At 44.2% G+C, this 18,625-nt stretch overlaps 1 long non-coding RNA gene across 1 annotated transcript in view; it reads right to left on the bottom strand.

The window, feature by feature from the left end:
* Positions 1 to 5,218: 5,218 nt before the first annotated feature.
* LOC111768672 (uncharacterized) overlaps positions 5,219 to 18,625 on the bottom strand; it is a 29,707-nt gene continuing 16,300 nt past the window's right edge. The window contains exons 4-6 of the long non-coding RNA XR_011427657.1: positions 13,822 to 14,079; positions 7,109 to 7,273; positions 5,219 to 5,632 (exon numbers count right to left, since the gene is read on the bottom strand). This is a non-coding gene — a long non-coding RNA (uncharacterized lncRNA). The remainder of the gene's footprint in view (positions 5,633 to 7,108; positions 7,274 to 13,821; positions 14,080 to 18,625) is intronic.

Here is an 18,625-nt window from a genome sequence, read left to right as displayed (position 1 = left end):
CCCCAGAGCAGCCCCTGGTCCACTACCAACCAAGAGTCATATCTTTTCAGGTCCTTATAGCCCCAGACACCAGTTGAAATTACTGCCACAACTCATGGAGGAAATGCTGATTAAGCGTCTGCTTGATGTCCTCCTAGGGCCCCACGGAGCTGAAATGCAGCTGAGGCCGTATTCGTACCAGCAATTTCACAGTCCCGGCCAAAGGGCGCTCCGCACGTGGATGCTCGGCGCAGAGCGAGGCGGAGGGGGAGCTTCGGCTCCCGACACGTCTTCGAGCTACTTCAATGAAGTCACTTCAGTGACAAGGTTATCACTGACCAATTGTGTGTGTAAAAGGAGCTCTATTTCCAGCTTCTAAGGAAGGGGCTTTTTTTCTTACTTAAACCCCTGGTTCTAACATTACCTTGAACTACAGGTACAGCTAAGGTTTCCATTTATCCCCCTCACCCCCACCCCACCCTCTTCACAGGATATGTTAAGCCTCAGGAAGAATGCCTTAGTAAACATCGTTTTCTGTTTAAACATGTTAATAATTGTCGAATTTGGTTTGGGGGAATGTTTTATTATAATGGCTGTTAACAGGAAGGTCTCCAGCTGTCAAATCACCTCACATGCTTCAAATACAGAAAAATCTGGGTGTCCCAAGGGTGGTCCAGCACCTCTCCATGGATTAATAGACAGGGCGGGTTGGGGGGGGGCGGGGCAAGCGTTGCTGAGAGAACAAAGAAGAGAGGACTTAAAATTCACGACAGTAGTACTTGTTTATTTCCATGCTCGGTTTCTTACCAATCCCCTGGGGCTCTCGTCAGAAGGCAGAGTCTGATGCAGCAGGCCTGGCTGGGCCCTGAGATCTGCATTTCGAACACGTCCCAGGAGAAGCGAAGCTGTAGATTGGATGGATACACTTTGCATAGCGAGGTTCCGCAACATGCAAAACTTTCCAGAGGCATTAATAAGCATCAATTCTTTCATCCTTTTAAAAAGTAAGAACCAACTTCAACCAGTTTTTTCTTTTTTTTTTTTTTGGTTTTGAAGAAGTTTGGGGGAAAATATTTTAAACATCTCTTTCCTCAACTATAGCCCCATGGAGGCCGTCTAAAGTAGGGTCTCAGTCTTAAATCTTGAGGGAGCCACATAATGAGAGAGAAAAAAACTGATTCAGGAACAGGTGCAAGAGTGCTGCCTAAGGAAAGAAGTTAGGTTTTGTGTTAAAACCCAATTAAGAAACATTTTCCCTTTCATTCACACCTGCTAAGCCTTTCCCACTGTTCTCCATCCAAACTGAAGAGGTGTTGAAGGTGAGAATAAAGACGACCCTCATTTTCTAAACCAGATGGATACCTCAAAGGATGCAGGTCAAACCTCTCCTGATGCTTCCCAGCCTCTGGGAAGGCCTTTTCATTGAAGATTCCTCATGTAAATATTTTTGTTAGGTAAATAACATTCTTAATTTAACTATATAAATCTGAATTGTCCTGAGTTGAGTTAGATGATCCTGAATGAAAAACCACTTTTATTTTCCTGTCAAATATCCAAGACCTTTTGACTCCTTCAAACCTAAGATTCGACCTCATCTACACGTCACAGTCCCCCAAGAACTTGGCTGATGTTCCATGAACCCTGAAGCCTTCCACAGCCTGGCCTTCATTTCAGCCTTACCCCCCATGAAAATATTTAGACACGCTGAAGGCAAATGGTGCGGAAAGAGCATTTCCCCCTCTGTAAGAAGACGAAATCATCCCAGCGCTCAGAGGTAGTCATATCCAGACGGAGCTGGGGCAGGAAGTGTGTTCCTCACCCAAACCTATTTATGAGCAAGCACAGACGTGTGCCAAAAGCAACACGATGGCTTTGCACAGGGCCGTTTCCTGATCTAAGGCCACAGTGGGCCACCCATGTGACACAAGTCACAAGTCTGGTGCCTACCCTCTGACTCCAGTTCCCTGATGCATCGTTCTGCCTCCGGGGCTCCCAAAGCCAGCAAGTGTTCAAGCAGGCTCCCCAGAGGCAGTGGCGGAGAGATGGGGGCGCCCAGCCAAGAGCACAGCCGGGGAGAAGAGCTCAGGCCCCAAGGCTTTCACACAGCTAATTAGCCCTGGAGTCACATGCCTATTGTTCTCCCGCATTCAGGGCAGGAACCTGATGCCAAACTGCTAGCCCACCAGGCAGAGCACACACATTCCAGAAATCTGGGCTGCCTGCCAAAGTCGCCCCGCCTGAAAGTCCCCACCCCCTGAAACCCAAACCTGGGGACCATTAGCCCAGGAGCCCTGCCTGATCACGCGCTGGCACCACAGTGCACAGGGACAGACATCGCTCAGGTTACCGGACCGGAGGCAGAGCGAAGAGGCTTAGAATTCAAAGGGGCGGCATCTTGAATTGCACCAAGTGGCGGGGCTACCCGAGCCTGCCCAGGTGCCCCTGCCAGGTGGCTCTGCTGCCTTCACCTTTTGACTTACTTCTGTGGTTTCCTGAGTCCTAGCCCTGAAAAGAAAATAAAACACTGCTGGGACACTTTTATCAGAAGTTTGGCTATGTTGTCAAACAGGCAAAGTTTGCTTTGGGGTTTGCTGAGTTTGGGGCTTTTTTCCTCCCATTGACAATTGTTCCAAGAACCTGACCCCCTTCTCCAGGTAGATTGAGCTCTCATTCTGTCTGTTTTGGGGAAAGCAAATTTATGGTACTTTCAATCTCCTCTAGTCTGATCTCAGTGTAGTAGACCTCAGGAGAGCACTCATCAGCACTGGGGGGGACCAGGAGAGCCCCCGAGCTTTGCATCAAGAAAAAAAGGGGGAAGATGCTGAGAAAACGATAAAATAAGAGCAAGTGATTCTCTGAAGGTTTCTAAAACTTGTCTTTTCCTACATCTCACAACATTGATTTCTCTTCTCTTTCTCTCTCTTGGCTTTCCCTGAATTTCAACGAACCCAGATCTGATAGGAAGGGAATCATCTGTGAACCCCCGGTCACTCTGCAGGGGTTTTCTGCCTCCTCTCCTCCGAATTCTCAATGCTCCCCTCATCTTCGCCTCTGCCACTGCTGAATGTTCCTCCTCCCTTATGCCCTAACTTTTCTACTTCCCCAAATTCCTCTCTCTTGCTGATTCTCTTTCTGCTCCCCCCCATAGCATTTTTCTTTCTGCTTCCTCCCTCTTCGTCCTCATCCATCCCAAAGCATCAACATTGCCTTTTTTATAGATGACCGCCAAATCTTCTTCTCCAGCCTGAACCCCTCCTGAAGCATCTTTTCACAGCTTGTGAGACGTGTCCACCTGGACTTGAAGCCAGCACCTCACAGTCAGCATGTCTGAGACACTTCATCCTTCCCGCAAACCAACTCCTTCTACTTTCCTCCCTTCTCTTGACGGCATCTCCATTTTCCCAGGAAGATGAGCTTAAAATGCAGCAACCTGGGGGCCGGCCCTTTGGCCGAGTGGTTAAGTTCGTGCACTCAGCTTCGGCGGCGCAGGGTTTCACCAGTTGGGATCCTGGGCGTGGACATAGCACCACTCATCAGGCTATGCTGAGGCGGCGTCCCACATGCCACAACTAGAAGGACTCACAACTAAAATATACAACTATGTACTGGGAGGATTTGGGGAGAAAAAAAGCAGAAAGAAAAAATCCAACAACCTGGTCACCTTGTCTCTCTCAATTCCCTCACCCAATAGATTCCAAGCAATGTGCATTCTTCACGGCATATCTCTTCCCTCCTTTTATTCCCACTGCACCATTCCAAACACACTCTTATATCGCTTCCTACTGGACAGACCCCTAATTTTTACTAGACCCCTGTCTTTTTACCAGAGCAGAATTGGACTTGAGAAAGCATCTTACCTCCCCCTTCTGTTTACAGACAAGGGAGGGAACTGAAGCGGGAGAATTGGCTTCAGTAAGGTTGCAAGGTTACACTTCTGTAAGGTGTTCAAGGGTGGAGTCGACATCTCTCATCTACCGGTTATGTAACGCGGCCCTGCAGCCAGCACCCTGGCCTGGAACACCAATGTTACACCAATCCATTTGCTGCACAGTCACCCCTGCTGTCTCCGCGCTTTGCTCCTTTCACTTCTTTTCCATGCGATATGTCCTCCCTGGCCTCCCTCTGCCCTTTCACCACCACCATTTGGGGCTCACCTCAGGCACCGCTCCTCCAGGAAGCCCACTCAGTCCTCTCCTATAGCTGACTGTTCTCTCCTCCTTCTCAACTCCTAGAACACTTTTCGAGACTTCTCTTGAGACACGAGCATAACTTTCCCCTCATTAGAGGAATCTGTCCTACTGGAAATTGTAGACTGCCTTGCTCATTTTTTATACTTTACAGAATCTATCATTAAATTCTGCACTAGAATGGGGCTGTAGCAGTTAATTTCAGCACGCTATGCTTCAGAGGCCCAGGGTTTGCAGGTTCAGATCCTGGATGTGGGCCTAGCATCACTCATCAAGCCACGCTGTGGCATCATCCCACATAAAATAGAGGAAGATTGGCACAGACATTAGCTCAGGGACAATCTTCCTCAAGGAAAAAAAAAAATCCGCACTAGAAATAAACTGAATGGCACTGTAAGGTTCCTACTATTTATTTAACAACACAGAAGCTGTGTTAAAAACACAGAAGTTTCCAGTGCCATTTTTATCCCTCCAACTTCCACTCCCACTCCAGGGACGATCCAGCTGAGAGGAGGAAAAAGGTAAAACCATAAAATGGAAACAAGTAGCTCTCCACGTGGTAGGAATGGAAAAGCTGAGTCCTCCAAGCAAGCTTCAGTTGGGTGAGCCCCCATTACCCCTGCTCCCGGAACACAGGCAATCATGGACTCAGTTCTGTTGTGCCACTAGTCATGCAAGAACAAAAACCAAATATAAGTTATGTTTTGGAGTGCATGTCATGAATGCAACCAAACCAACTCCATATCATGGAGGCTAACTTGTAGGCACAATTTTAATATTCTATAATTTTCTTTTCATAGACCCAAATATTCATCAGAACTGAGATCATCCTGAAGGACAACTGGGCCTTTGCCCATGAGCAGCGACGCTATCGATATTTTCTACTCTTGAAGTAGGAGGCATTGAGGAAATATGGGATGACCAGAAATCCACCACCCCTCAGAAACAACCTCATAGCCAGGAATTACAGGAATTTTCTTGGGCTAATTTATAGACGTCATCTAAGCCTGGTTCATATTACAGTTAAATTCTTACATGGAATTGAAGAAGCCTTTTTGTAATGGGCATTTTGATATTTATTTAAAAGGCTAAAAATGATATTTTTAAGATTTTCAAAATAATTTAAACAAAAAAAGATTAACTGCACAAAACTATCTTTCAAATAAACTTGTAAAATGCAAATATAGCTAAAAATATAGAATACTCTTTCATCATTCAAACTCTTGGCATATTCTTCCTTCGGTAAGGTGCCAGGAACAGAAAGTAATGAAAGGAGTTGAATAAAACCAAGAGGGTTAAAAGAGCATCAAATGGTCCTTTTAGCATCAAATGGTCTCTCCTTGAAAGCGTTTTCCCCTCGACAAATGCATGTGTTTCTTCGAATCCATTTCAAGTACAAGCAGACAAGTCAGTCTCTTGCCTGACAACTCCGGCCTCTTCAGCCCGCTGTGGAGAACACTGAACACCTGCAAGTAAGGGACAGCAAGACGTTTACTTCAAGGTCACTGCTGAAACGTGTCTGTCATTAACATCTTCAACAAACCCAAAGAACAGTCCTTTTTTTAAAGGGATATTAAATATTTTAGTGTGGTCAGAGGCACAAACGGGAGAACAGATGTGAGTGTCTGATGATGTCAGCACCACCATAATTATTTTTCCTAAATTTGGTTCTTTCTTCTTTTGCATAGCCAGTTTCTGAACACATTCAAAAATCATTTAGGACAACCTAGAAATTAAGAATTCATTTTGGGCCTTTGTCAAAAATCAGATCCAAGGGAAGGGCCCAAACTACATTTTTAATGGTTTTTCCCTTTCCTTCTCTTTACTTTTTTGGAGGCTCATTCTAATTTTTTTTAATGCTCCCAAATATTACCTGTACTGCTTTTTAGGAATTAGTACCTTTTTTCTCTTAAAAAAAAAAAGCACCCGGACATGGCACTGCTTGGCAGCCATGCTGTGGTAGGCGACCCAAGTATAAACTAGAGGAAGATGGGCACGGATGTTAGCTCAGAGCCAGGCTTCCTCAGCAAAAAGAGGAGGACTGGCAGTAGTTAGCTGAGAGCTAATCTTCCTCAAAAAAAAAAAAAAAATAGGCCAAAACAACTTGCCAAAGCTCTGCTTTAAAAATCTAAAAGCCAAATAGGACAATTTCTAACATAATGCTCTGTTATCAGTTTGGGCCACAAGTCTTTTTTTCTTGTATGCTTTTTGGAGAGGAAGATTGGCCCTGAGCTAACATCTGTTGCCATTTTCCTCTTTTTTTTTTCCTCCCCAAAGCCTCAGTACATAGCTGTATATCCTAGTTGTAAGCCCTTCTAGTTCTTGTATGTGGGATGCCACCACAGCATGGCTTGATAAGCAGTGCGTAGGTCCTCACCCAGCATCCTAACCAGTGAACTTAGGGCCACTGAAGTGGAGCATGCAAACTTGATCACTATGCCACTGGGCTGGCCCCTGGGCCACAAGTCTGAATATGAAAAACAAACACACGCTGGACCACACAGGACATAAACTGACCTTCCTGCTTTTCCAAGCTTCTGGCCAGTCCCCGGAATCATCCTGTGACACAGTTAATTGCAAGCGTTTTTATACATTATCTGACAGCATGAGTGGTTTGAAAAAGTGGAATATTTACTAGAGCTTTTTTACTTTTTAAGTAGACACCATTTTATTGAGATACAATTCACAGACCAGAGAATTCACCGTTTTAAAGTGTATAGCTCAGTGATTTTTAACACAGTCTCAAGATTGTACAACCAGAACACTTGCATCAGCCCAAAAAGAAACTCTGTCCCCATGAGCAGTCACTCTCCTTCCCTGCCCCTTCAGCCCCTGGCAACCACACATCTACTTTCTGTGTCTTTGGATTTGCCTGTTCTAGATATCTCATATGAGCGGAATCACGCAATATGTAGCCCTGGTGTCTGGCTTACTTCACTTACCATAATGCTTTCAAGGTTCCTCCATGTTGTAGCATGTGTCAGAATTTCATTCCTTTTTATGGCTTAATAAGATTTCATTGTATAGCTATGCCACATTTTGTTTATCCACGGGCTACTTGATGGACACTTGATTATTTCCACACTGGGCTGTTATGAATAATAACGCTGCAATGAACATTCATGTGTAAGTTTTTTTGTGATCAGATGTTTTTGAATTCTCTTGGGAGCAGACACTTTTTAACCAATCAGTTGTTCTAGTTGCTCAATTTAAACTTACAAGCAGGTATAACAGATAGCCCTCACCACCGTCCACAAGGCCGCTGGCCCCTGCCTGTGCCTCTGACCACGCCTTTTACTATATATCTCCTTTCTCATTGCATTTCAGCCATTCTCAAACCCACCTGTAAATCTCCTCTTCCTCTGTCCCTAGCCACTCCCACCACATGTTCCCCTCCTCCCAAATTTTCTAAATGAGTAATTGAAGAGTCCCTTTCTCAATGCAACAATCCAGTCTTATTCATTCCCCGCCCAGGCTCTGCACCATCTTAACTGCAGGACCTAGAACAATCTTCTAGCTGTGAGCACCTGCTCTTAATGCCAAGTCTTCACTCAAACTGAGCTGCAATTCTGAGGCTGGGCCTCCACTCTTATCTGGAAAAAAACTTTTTCACTGAGTTCATCTCCCACTGTTTCCTCATCCACAAAGTCCAGTCTAACCCACAAAATATCCCGCCACCATGCATCTCCACTCTTCACTCACCCAGCTAGAAATCCCTGCAGGATCTCTTACCAGGCATAGGCTAGATTTCCTGGCCCTATTCTGACTCAAATATGGGGAGAACAAATTACTGTGCAGGAGGACACAACCATCCAACCACAGATGATCTCACTCTGTAGATGTTCGGCAGGCCCTCACCCATGCACATTCTCAGTGACCTAGGTTGTATCTACCCTAACGTTGTGGCAGGATGGTCTTTTTGTCTTGGGCACTGCCGTGTGTCCAGGACGTAGAACAGTGTCTGACCATGATAGTCTCTCAATAAGTATTTTGTTGAATAATTTAATGGGTACAGAGGAGGGGACAGATCTTCTCTTTCCAGAGACATCGACCTGTTTTCTTTCTGCTCATTTCTGTGCTATGTGTGAAGCTCCATGCTAACCTCACTATTAGTTTGGGACCCATAAATCCTTCAACAAAAGCAATACATCTTTTTCTTTCCTTTTTGGAAATGTCGTGCGTTTTACGGCACCAACAGACAGCTGAGAGCCTGAAACTGAGTCCTAGCTCAAGCTGCAAAATTACAAGCCTATTCTTTGTGTTCCACTGAAAACAGCAACTCAGTGAAACATCCTTGTTCGGTTTTTGATGAGACCTACACTCTGATTCCAAAGAGCCAGTGTTTGCTCTTCATAAATGCTCTCAAACTCCACAAAGTTAGACGAGTCCCCCATAGAGTGGAAGCGCAGCCTTTGGCAGCATTGTTGGCTGTAGTGTTTTCCCGTTCCCTCTTGCCCTAGGCATGAGCGCTGACAGCCATTACTGCTCCATGAAGACTTGTCTTTATCTCTTCCAAAGATAAGCTATCTGACTCTAAACATTTAATTTCCCCTCTCTGGACCTCAGTTCCTCTGGGTAAGAACAAGGCCTTAGTCTAGATCAAGAGTCTGGAGGCTACCACCCAGGGTCAAATATAGCCCATCCTCTGTTTTTGTAAATAAAGTTTTATTGGAACACAGCCATGCCCACTTATTTACATATTGCCTTAGCATACTTTCAGCCTACACGGGCAGAGGCGCCTAGTTGCAAAGCCTAAAATATTTACTATCTGGCCTTTTACAGAAAAAGTTTGCTTCCCTTGATCTGGATCATCTCTCTGACATCCTTCCAGCCTGACATTCTATAATCTAAGCCCTCGGACTGATTTTTATTTTCTATTTCCCAGTTAAGGGCAGAAGTTACCCTATGGGCTCTCAGTGAAGTAACTGGTAAAGTTTCCAATTGCCAAACTAATGTAATATTTTTCTTATTTAAACCAAGTCCCTGTCAACCTTTCCACCAGACCATAAATTCTAGTAGTTTTTAAGGAAAAATCAATATTTGCAAGGGTCATTATGAAAATCCAGGGTCATAGGCAGTCAGTAAAGAAGTTGCTCATGAGAGGTCCTGCAGCAGAAAGATGTAGAACAAGTAGGAGCTGCACTGTTCCCGAAAAGAAAGAAAATGGAGGCCAGAAGGTGATGCATCAGCTCCTGGGGGGTCGGAAACTGCATGAATACTGCAAGCATGAATACTGAGAAAGAGGCGTGGAGATATATGAGAGGTGGACCTAACTTTCTAGGACTTGGAGGGAAAGGAGACAGGAGGCCTCAGTCACTGGCAAGGCAGAAGCCAAGGACGAGGGCAGGGGCATCCCACACACTGGGCCAGGCCAAAGGGGTGAAGGGACCCTTAGCCCAGAGCCGGCAGCCGCCACGACAGGGAACTGGCACTCCACAGTAGACACCAGCCACTGAAGGGAGTCGGCTCACTCACAGAAATCCGAAACTGAGATACTGAGTTGGACCGCTAGTTCTTCCCCATAAATCATCTCTTTCTGGGCTCTCCTCCCTGATGGAGCTGAGGTGTGTGTTAGGGCAACAAGAAAGGCAGCCACTCACACAGGGCCACAGCTTCGCCCCCGGGCCCCTCACCATGCTTCTCCGTAAGGACCCATTCTTCGCACACGCGTACACATGGAGGCCCCATACACGGACGTGTGTGCACCCTGCACAGGAGCTGCCCCCGTGGAGGAGAGTGGAAGGACGGGATAACAGAGAAACAAAAGAGAGAGCAGGCAAGAGAGTACGGGATCAGGGACGCGGCCTCTAAAGGAGGGGACACTCCCCTTTAGGTTGGACAGTAAGGGAGCAATTCAGGAAGCGAGAGATGCTCCAGAGATAGGTGCAAACTCTCCCCATCTCTCCCCAGCTCTGCACTCTCACCTCAACCGCCCAAGACCAACGGTGTTAGGACAGGCAACAAAACAAGAGATATGGTGAGCTCAAGACAGGGAGATGGCTACCAAATTAATTTTAACAGTGATTAAACCTATCGTCATTGAGTAAAAGAAGGAAACGATGTCCACTACGTATGTTGAGGCTTCCAGTTGTTTTTACATGTTAAGTATAAGTAAATGTGATACTTTGCCTGAATATTTTTATCAGTAAAAAAATAGAAATTTTTATCATCTAGATTACAAACACTTTGGATAAGAACTGCAAAATCTTTGATAATATCTCATATATTTTAAACGTATGTATTTCTTGGCTTAATTGGGATAATTACCTTTTGAAGAAATTATAGTATGTATTGAAAATAAAGGATAATTCTGTTACAAAATTATGAAAAGCAACTGATCAATTGGCATAAAATTATTAATTAAAGTATATTAAGCAAGGTAAATAACAGTGTAGAAAAATCCCTAAAACTTACATCTTTTATTGTTTTTTCTAAAACACTTATGGTAGCGTGTCTGCACTCAAGGAGAGAATTAGGAAACAACCGACTGAGTCAGGGTGAACTTACTGTTCTCCCTGCGCACGGGGAGCAGTGGGAGGAGCCTGGGGCTTGAGGTCCCCTGAGTTTGGATTCAAATCCCAGTTTTCAAATATACCAGCTGTGTGACTTGGGTCAAGTTGCTTTATCTTGCTGAGTCTCAGTTTCTTCAACTGTAAGATGGTATAATAATAGCACTCTACTTGCCTCTTGTGGTTATTGCAAACGTCAAGTGAGATAATACAGAGCACTCACCACGCCCGGTACTCACTCAGTGTTGGCTCTCATTCCTATCTCTAAGGACCGTGATGGGAATTCAACGAGAAATGTCAAGCCCCTGGCACATGGTAGGCATCCAATAAACAGTAGCCATTGTAAGGAAGAGGTGGTTATAAATACAGAGGCACAGGATGAGAAGGATCTTAAGATGCCCTCCAGCTCCGTGGGACACCACCTCCTAGTCCACAGAGGGAGGCATTTGGAATGAAAGTCCCGGGATGGCAACTCTAACTAGCAAGAACTAGAAGTGTGAGCCAAGAGGGATGCACTCGACCATCCCAGTGTCTCCTGTTTCAGTATACAGTAGAGAAGAGATGCTGCAGCTCAACCGCCCTGTGCTCCCCACACGCACCCTGAAGGTACGCAGCTCGGACACAGAACCCAACTGCCCACAGGGGGAGTGGCCGCATGGAGTTTCTGTCTGCACAGCCTGTGCTTTCTGACTCCCTCAAAGTGTGGTCGAAACAATCACAGGTGGGTCTTATAGCCCTGATTCCCCGCCTCCATCTAACATAAACACTCACTACCATTTTAATTAGAAAAGTGTTTATTCAATACGGTGAGTCGGTATTTTATATTTTGTCGTCCCAAAGCAAGAGCATTGAATAAACAGCAGGAAAAAATGTGTTTTTTGGGAAAGCAGAGCAGTGATTTGGAAATCTGTCAAGCTCATGTGGCCCATGGGATGTGGGCTCTGAGGGGAGAACATACATCCCATTTGTTCTGGCAGACTCACACTATTCAGGGTTACAGAGAAAATTTTCAATTCTCAAAATTCCCATTTCTCAAAATGATATCAAGAAATACACTGCGTCTCTGGGTGGCTGGGCTTCCCGGGCAAGTCATCTGTCAAAGGGCTAAGATCTGGCATTTTTCTGAGAAAACTAGCGGGAGAGGGAGCCGAGTCGACAGGGTTTGGATCTCGTATTTGAAGTAGGGGCCGAGCACCAGCTTCTAGAGGATGCACTTGGAGTGTGCACGGCCCTTCTTACACACTCCTGTAGCTGACGCTGGAATGTGGAGAAAGACAGTCAATAACCACAAAAAAGAGTTGGATTTCCATGAAAACAGGCTCATCTAGCCTCCTGAGCTATTTCTATAGAAAAATAATGTACCGCTGAGTATAAATAGAATTCACGGCTGCCAGGAATTTTCTTTTCTTTGTCCCTCTATAGAGACTAAAGATATTCACAATATAAGCAGGAAAATGAGTGAAGAATGATTTAAGACACCTTTAAAATGCCTGCGTGGGCTATTATTACTTTTTCTCATTCCACTGAAACAAAAAGTTCTAAAAATGGACTTGGAAAAGCCAAGTTTTGATACAACCATTTAGTGCATTCCTTGAGAGCAGGAGCCGTGCGTTACTGTCCTTTGTTGTCTACCACAGAGTGACATGAGCAAAGTACCATGTTAGGAAACAGGACAGAGAGCAGCGAAGAGCAACGAGGCCCTGGCAGCTGAGAAGCAAAAACCTGACGTGGACAGGTGGGCGTACATTGCTCATGAGAGGGATGCGATTTCTGTCTGCATAACTCACACTTGGTGCCTGGGATGAGGCTGATGGAAATGAACTGTCTTTAAAGTTAGCAAGCAGAAGAGAAGGTGGAGGTTGACCTTACAATGCAAATTGCAAGCAGATTCTAGGTGATATCCTTGAGGCCAGGGTTTCCCTTCCGCATGGAGTGACGTCCACACGCTCCCGCAGTGTGCAGTTGGCTCACCCGCCCATTCTAACCCATCCTTCCCAGAGGGGCAGAGCTCACACTTATCAAGCTTGGTGTACAACATCAGGGACTTTCTAAGTGCTTTCAGTGTATTATCACATTTAATCCTCAGAACGACCCTTGGGGTGAGTACAATGCTACCACCCATTTCACAGAGAAGCGGACCAGTCCCAAAGGGGTGAGTTGATTTGCCCAACATCACAGACCAGAGCAAGGATTCAAATGCGTGCCTTTTAACTCCAAAGCCCTTCCTCCTAAGGCTGTAACTTCTCTAGAAAGCTACATCTCTCTCTCTCTGTCTGTTTCTCTCTCCCCCTCCCTTTGTCCCCATTCCCGCTCTCTCCCTCCACCTCCCCCTCTGTCACCCGTTCTCTCGGTGCTGACCACCATGCTTGCTTCTACTTTTGCTCATCCTGTTCTCCCACCTGGAATGCCCACCTCTCTCTCTTTCTGAAAACACTGTCTGAAAAATCAACTTAGAAGTTCTCATATAAGGCCTCATGCTGCTATCAAATTCTTTCAGGTGTCTTGCCTTTGCAGAAAGCACTAAATTTTTTGAGAATGAGGCTCTGTTTTATATTCCCCCAAATGCCCAAAAAAGTGCTAAACATACATTATTGACTCAGTAAGTATTCACTGAACTGGACAGTGTGAGTGACTGCCGGTACCCAATTCATGGCGTGTGGTGAATCGTCAGTGCCCACCGATGTTCCATTCTCCTCTTTCAGGCACACAGAGGACTCTACTTCCAGCCCTTTGGAGTTAGGCAGGGCCGCCATGGGGTCAGTCCTAGCCACACAGACATCACTTCCAGGCCAGGCTCACGCTTCCTCATCCCTGGTGCAGGACCGTGAGGGCTTCTGTTGAAATGTTGACATAATGGAGCCACAACATCAGATCAGCCTATCCCACTGTCCCACGCACGGGACAGCTGCTCTGGAGAGTGGCCTCAACCTCCACAGACACGGAGTGGAAATAAACCTTCTTGTGGAGGGCCACTGAGATTTGGCATTGTTTATTCCTGCAGAATAACCTGGCCTCTCCTGACCTGCTTATTTTCATCATGACAAGAGTTTTATTAAGCACAAACACAGGAATCACGTGTTGGCTTCTGAGTTTCAGAATCATCCTTGCTGGGAAATAGAACACCAGACCCCTGGATCCTGACTCACCTGCAGCATGCTGGCTATTCCACGGAGCAGTGTGGGGACGAGCTGCGGTGACTCATCTTCAGACACGTGCCAGAGCTTCCACGCTGAGGGAGCCCTCGCCCTCGGAGCCGCTCCCTTGGGACACTGAACGTTTACTCCAATGGGGCTGCCATTGCTCGCTCGAGCCTCACACTTCACACCTCACACTTCACACTTCACGAGTAATGTACAGCACAGAATTTTGTATCTTCAGCAGCAGCAAAAGTCATTCAAATGCAGCTATGAGTAACAAGATGTATAATGAAAATGAAGAACTTCATTTTTTTGTTAAAAATGAGATTTAGTTAAAAAGTAATTAGCCTCTCTTATGTGATTCATAATCTGGCGCTGGAGGTGTTTATACAAATGTTTTGACAACAACAAACACATAGAGACAGAGATTGGATTGGTGGTTACCAGAGGGGAAGGGGGAGGGAGGGGAGTGAAAGGGGGGATTAGGCACAGGTGTGTGGATGGATTGTAATTAGCTTTTGGGTGGTGAACATGATGTAATCTACACAGAAATCAAAATATAATGATGTACACCTGAAGTTTATATAATGTTATAAACCAATGTTACCACAATAAAAAATTTAAAAAAAAGAATTTAAAAAAATGGAAATAAAATGTATAAATGTAAAACAAAATGTTTTGAATAATAGCAGTCTCATGATCCAACTGCCTCGTGTCTCTGAGGTGTAGCTAGCAATAAGTGAAAAACAATAGCTTTTCTCTATTTTTTTCCTGTAAATGAAACTTTTTAAATGGCTGAACATAGTGTTAACTAATACTAACATACCTGTTATATTTAAATAGAATATACCTATATGGTAATGTTTACAAAAATTACTTTTTTAAAAGGTACAAGGTGGAAGTTAACTTCATTAATTCATTCAGTCAGGGCTTCAATCTTTTTTTTTTTTGAGGAAGCTTCGCCTGAGCTAACATCCGTGCCCATCTTCCTCTATTTTATGTGGGCTGCTGCCTTAGCCTGGCTTGATAAGCAGTGTCTAGGTGCGCGCCCAGGATCCCAATCAGCAAATCCCAGGCCACAGAAGCAGAATGCATGAACTTAACCGCTGCCCCACTGGGCTGATCCCAGGCCTTCTGTCTTTTAAAAACATGATTGATTGCTCATATACAGGGCACGTAGGTGTCTAAGCCCTAGAGGAAGAATAGAATTTCAACAGACAAATCAAGTCAAGGAGAAAGGGCCATCCAAGGAAGGGAACAGCATGGACCAAAATCGAGAGATGGGAAGGACCTGGAACAGCACAGTTGGCTAGAGGTTAAGGCTGGAAGAGTCATTTGGACCCAATCACAGAACTCTATGAGTGGGCACGTTAAGAAGAGTGGACTTTATTCACTGAGCAAGAGAAAGCCAACGAAGACGTTTTTGATCAGAGGAATTCTGTGATCAAAGGCAGACAGCCGTGCACAGGATAAAGAGAGGGGAAGGCCAGATGACAGATTGGTAAAGAAAGCACTGCTGTGATCCATGTGAGGGTCCCTAAAGGAGTTGACCCAACCCCGGACAGAGGAGATGGGACGGAGGGAGGAGCTCCAGTGACGTCATCAACGAAACATTTACAGGATTCAGTGACTGCTCAGATGTGAGGGGTGTGAGAGAGGAAGAAGTCAGATGAGCCTGAAGTTGCGAAGCGACAGACTATGAAATGAGAAGAAGCTGGCTTGACAAGGAAATTGTGAATTCTGCTTTAGCTACTCTGCATTTGAGATCTCTGAAGGAGCTGCAGCTGACTACATGGTATGGAGTGGAGTGGAGAGAAATAGGAGCGGCCTGGGAAGCCAAGAATTGGGAGAGTTATCAGGGTGGACGTGAAGTCATGGAGGATAAAGGCAGAGGTAGGGCAAAGAGGAAAAGGGAACCAAGAGGAACGCTGTGAGTCACGCTCATCCAACTTGGTCCTCTGCCCGGCCTTGGATAGAACCAACTTGCCCTGAACCGTTGTCTCTTAAAGTCAAAGTCCCTCCTCTGGACCTTGGCCAGCTTTGTATAAGGACACTTACAGGTACTTCTCTCTAGTCCTTGATCCTCCCTGCAGCAAAAGAAGTTAGCTAACTGCTAATAATGTAAGGGAGGAAAGGGCTCGGTTTACCCCTCCAAGTACCTTGATCTCAGCCAGCCCATTTCTAAAACTAGCGTGAATATAAAACAAGAGAAAAGTCACGGAATTACATGAAGCCAATGATCTGCCTGAAAACCCATGGTCATTTCCCCCATTCAGTTTACCTTCTCATAAACCTTAGAAATCACCCTTTAAAGCTGGAGCTCCTGATATTTCCATCCAATGTCAAATATTCCCTTAGCGATTGTCACATTTATAAGAAAATATTTTCTATACAGAGGGCTTTCTGAAATGTGCTCGGAATTGTGATAACGTAGCCAGACTAGAGAGTAGGATTTTTTAAATGCACTTAAGCCCAAAGTAATATGTTTTCTTTAACAATTTATAAACTGTTCTCTCTCCCGGCTCTCCCTACCACGACTGGATGGCCAGGAATGGAGTGTGGAAAGGAGAGGGAAGAAAAGGAGCTGGTCCGAAAGACGTGTTCTCAGCCACATGTAGGCAGAGTTGGCCAGTGCTAAGAAATCATAACTCGGCACTCCCTAAAGAACCAAAGAAGTTGACACGGCACAGAGTGCTCTGTGAGTCACAGCGAGTGCAGCCACCTTTATTCCAATTCAAAAGCCAGAGTAGCCGTAGGAGATAAACTCAAATGCATTTTCCTAAACTGATCCTGATCGTCACAGCCATGATACAAGATAGATATTGTCATTAAAAAGTTAGAGTGCGTGTGTCCATAGTTGCTTTTTTGGGTCAACTGGAAGAAAAATGATCAATAGTTTTAATTATTATGGTCATTTTCATGCCCTCTGGAAAATATAAAACTACCAACAAATTAAAATAGGTCTCACTTTGAATCACAATAAAAATTCATTAATTCAGACTCTACTAGTCCAAAGCTTATAACCACTTAAAGAACATCAACATTATTCTTTTATTAATCAACAAGATTGGGGGAGAATGTTAAAACACCTAAGATGGGAAATATAAAACATTCCTAAGTACTACCCCAGATAGGTAAGTGCCAAGTTATTGATCATGTGACTAATAAGCTGATGACTGATCTTTCAGTCATTCAGTTAATCACTCATCTTGAAAGTGTTCCATGTGCAGCCAGGGTTCAAGGCACTGAATCGCACAGCCATAGGGCCAGCCCCACCTCTAGGAATTGGAAATGTGATAACATATTTGATGCTAAAACAAGAAATCAGATTTGACTACTAAAACAAGAGCCTACAAGTCAAATTTATGAAATAAATCATGTGTATGGAAGTATTTTGGAAAACCGTAAAATGTTATTCAAATGTTAGCCAACTTTATTCATATATTCCGAGTTACCTAGTTTCCTAAAGCAGCAAAAGTCTAGTCTGCTTTCAAATATTCTAGCAATCAGACTTTCCCCCTAATTTGGATAGAACTTTCTCTCCAATTAATTTTGTTTGACTCTGACAGAATTGTATACCTACAAGAGACTAGGGTCAAATTATGTGAGATTCTGGGATCAAATCATGCCCCTTTAAAGCTAAGGAAGCCAAGGTCCGGGAAAATTAAATGATCTGTCCAAGGTCACGTAGAAAGCTAGTAGCAAACCTAGAACAAAGCTCAGGTCTCCTGCTGAGCCCAAGCATCTGCTTTCCACAGCCTCTGCTGTATTTGTCCTCTATTAGAAAATCACGCTGAGAGACGATACTTACAATACAAATTGCCAAGAACCGCTTAGTATCCAGAACATGGAAATATCCCCCAGGAGAAAATAAGAAAAAAAGTCAAAAGAGAAAATAAAAATAGGCAAAGAAAGGCAACAGGCAATGCACAGAACAGGAAATCTAAATCATTGAAACATATATGAAAAAAGAGTCCACCACACAAGCAACCAGGAAAACGAAAAATAAAGCAAAACACAATTTCACACTCATAAGATAAGCAAACATCTAAAGTCTGGAAATACCAAGTGAGAGCTGGAGTGTGGGGCAGTGAGAACTCTACATGTTGTTTATAGGTTGATGGGTGTTTTAATAGGGAAAGTGTTGGAAACAGCTTAAATACGTCTTGATACATTTGAAAATCAATTGTGAATGGACAAATTCTGTCACATTCATACACTGACATAATGAAGAACATTGAAAATGAATTAACTAGATCTACAGGTACTTACATGGTTAGATCCCAAAAATATAATGATGAGAGACAAAAATAGTATGAAAACATATAGACTGTACAGTAGGATACTATTTGTGTAATTTTTTAAATACTCAAAATCAGACCACGTATACTATTTTAATATTATACATACTTATATAGTAGAGATACATAGAAAAATGTGGTTTGTAGTGAAGGTATCAAAACACAGACGTAAATAATACATACCTGCTTCAGGCTAATGATAACGCCTGTAAGGAGGATGAGAAATTAGGCTGCCAGAGAGGTGGGCCAGGACTGTGGTGGGCATTCAACTATACTTCTATTTTCATTTCCTTTAAAAACAGATATGGCAAAATGCTATGTTTCTGCCTGCACTCCTGCACTTCTCTGTATGCTTTCAATATTTTATAGTCAAATTCAATTGAAAAGAGAAATTCTTATTGTTTTGTTTAATATAATTTGTCATATATATGTATAAGTATTAAAAACCTAATACAGAATGCGAATCTACACAATATGTGGGTGATTGTGGGGAAATCTCTCCTTATATGATT

The sequence above is a fragment of the Equus caballus genome, chromosome 17, assembly GCF_041296265.1.
Source record: "Equus caballus isolate H_3958 breed thoroughbred chromosome 17, TB-T2T, whole genome shotgun sequence".
NCBI lineage: Eukaryota > Metazoa > Chordata > Mammalia > Perissodactyla > Equidae > Equus > Equus caballus.
This window is presented reverse-complemented; position numbering and strand designations above follow the sequence as displayed.